This window comes from Microtus pennsylvanicus, chromosome Y (assembly GCF_037038515.1).
Source record: "Microtus pennsylvanicus isolate mMicPen1 chromosome Y, mMicPen1.hap1, whole genome shotgun sequence".
NCBI classification, from domain to species: Eukaryota; Metazoa; Chordata; class Mammalia; order Rodentia; family Cricetidae; genus Microtus; species Microtus pennsylvanicus.
Window position 1 is genome coordinate 12,203,364 of NC_134602.1, and position 1,922 is coordinate 12,205,285.

General features: G+C 47.3%; 1 non-coding gene across 1 annotated transcript; it reads right to left on the reverse strand.

Moving 5' to 3' along the window:
• Nucleotides 1-695: 695 nt before the first annotated feature.
• Nucleotides 696-768, reverse strand: Trnak-cuu (transfer RNA lysine (anticodon CUU)). The gene has a single exon. It is a non-coding gene; the product is annotated as a tRNA-Lys (tRNA).
• Nucleotides 769-1,922: the final 1,154 nt, after the last annotated feature.

Below are 1,922 nucleotides of genomic sequence, written 5' to 3' on the forward strand. Positions count from 1 at the left end.
AAGAAATCATAGACATGTTGTTGAATGCTGATGATGATATTGGGAGTTTTGATGGGTTTTTTTCTTAAAGGGTGACTCTCATCGGTGACTCTCATGCATGAAGCAGATCCTTTCTCTGTGATGTTTCCTGAATAGCCACTGAGATACCAGCCCATTGAGTTGTGGTCTCTCTCTCTTTTAAAAAGCAACTTCTACCTTCAGCTTGATCTCTTGCTTGAGCTTCCCTTCCTGCTACTAGGCTCCTTTTCTGATCCTGCAGAGGGCTTATGTAAGGTGATGTGGGAGTGTCATATATCAATCTGTTGATTTCATTGGCTAACCAATAACGGAACTGCCTCGGCCCATTTCATTGGTTAGAAGATTGTTTGGGAGGAGTAGACAGAACAGAATGCCAGGAGGAAGAGGAAGTGAGGTCAGACTCCGCAGCTCTGCTCTCCGGAGCAGACGCAGGAGAGATGCCATGCTACCTGCTCCAGGGAAGACGCACGCTATGAAGCTCCAACCCAGGATGGACTTAGGCTAGAATCTTCCCGGTATGCGCACCTAGGGGCGCTACACAGATGATTAGAAATGGGCCAGAGCAGTGTTTAAAAGAATACCTTGTCCGTGTAATTATTTGGGGCATAAGCTAGCCGAGCCAGGCGGCTGGGAATTTGGGGACGCAACCCTGCCGCCGTCCATATTACTACAAATGGCGCCCAACGTGGGGCTCGAACCCACGACCCTGGGATTAAGAGTCCCATGCTCTACCGACTGAGCTAGCCGGGCCAGGCGGCTGGGGATTTGGGGACGCAACCCTGCCGCCGTCCATATTACTACAAATGACGCCCAGACGTGTGGCTAACTGAGTCCACAGAAAGCCTGAGAAAGCTTAGAAAAGAATAGAGTAAAGCATGTTTCTTACGGCAATTTCTTGGGTCTGCTCTACTTGCTAGAGGCAAGCAAGCACCTCATCTAAGAGAGGCTTCCTGACTCAGCTTCAGCTGCAAAGCCTGCAGCTCATTAAGAGGTCCTGCCACGAAACACTTAAACAGTGTTGACGAAAAGCTGAACGCATGTTTTTCGGTTTTCAGCCGTAGCAGGAAAAAAGCTGCGCTGTTTAAAAATGCCGGCTTTCTGGGCCATCCTGCCAGGGCAAACTCTGACTGTTTGAGGCAGGAGGGCCAGCTACCGAGAGAGGATTTGTGTGTTGTCTGTTGTAGCTTGCTGGCTGGCAGGGACCTTGAACCGCCATAGAGGTGTGGCTACAAACATGGCTGCAGCCTGTATATCTGCCATGAGGCTGGAAAGCTAAGGAATGGACTGGATCTAGCTGGCAAAGCCATGCCTTTAGTCCTACTGAGATTGCTTGGCAAATTAAAGACTCACGTGGTCAGAAAAAAAGAGATATACAGTTAAAGAGAGATTCAAAGACAGAGAAAATTTCTGAGTGGTTTAAAGTGTGTTAAAATATATGCAAGCTGAAAGTTGAAGTTCTTAAAGCAAAAAACAAAAAAAAAGGAAGAGAGTTGTTGTGTGTACACACCTTTAATCCCAACACTTGGGAGGCAGAGGGAGATAGACCTCTGTGACTTCAAGGTGTCGTAGCACACGCCTTTAATCCCAGTGCCTAGAAGGCAGAGACAAACAGATCTCTGTGAGTTCAAGGTGTAGTAGCAAACACCTTTAATCCCAATGCCTGGGAGGCAGAGACAGGCGGATCTCTGAGAGTTCAAAGACAGCCTGGTCTACAGATGTGCGCTCAAAAAGCAAAAAGTTAACGTAGGAATGTCACAGCTTAGATTCTTAAGCGCCTAGTGATTTAAAGGCGCAAATCAAAAGTGCTCCTGGATAGTAAAAAATTGCAGATTCACAATAGGACAGATTCAGACCACTAAACGAGTCACACTGTTGGATGAATGTACGTAGGCTTGGGAGAGAGA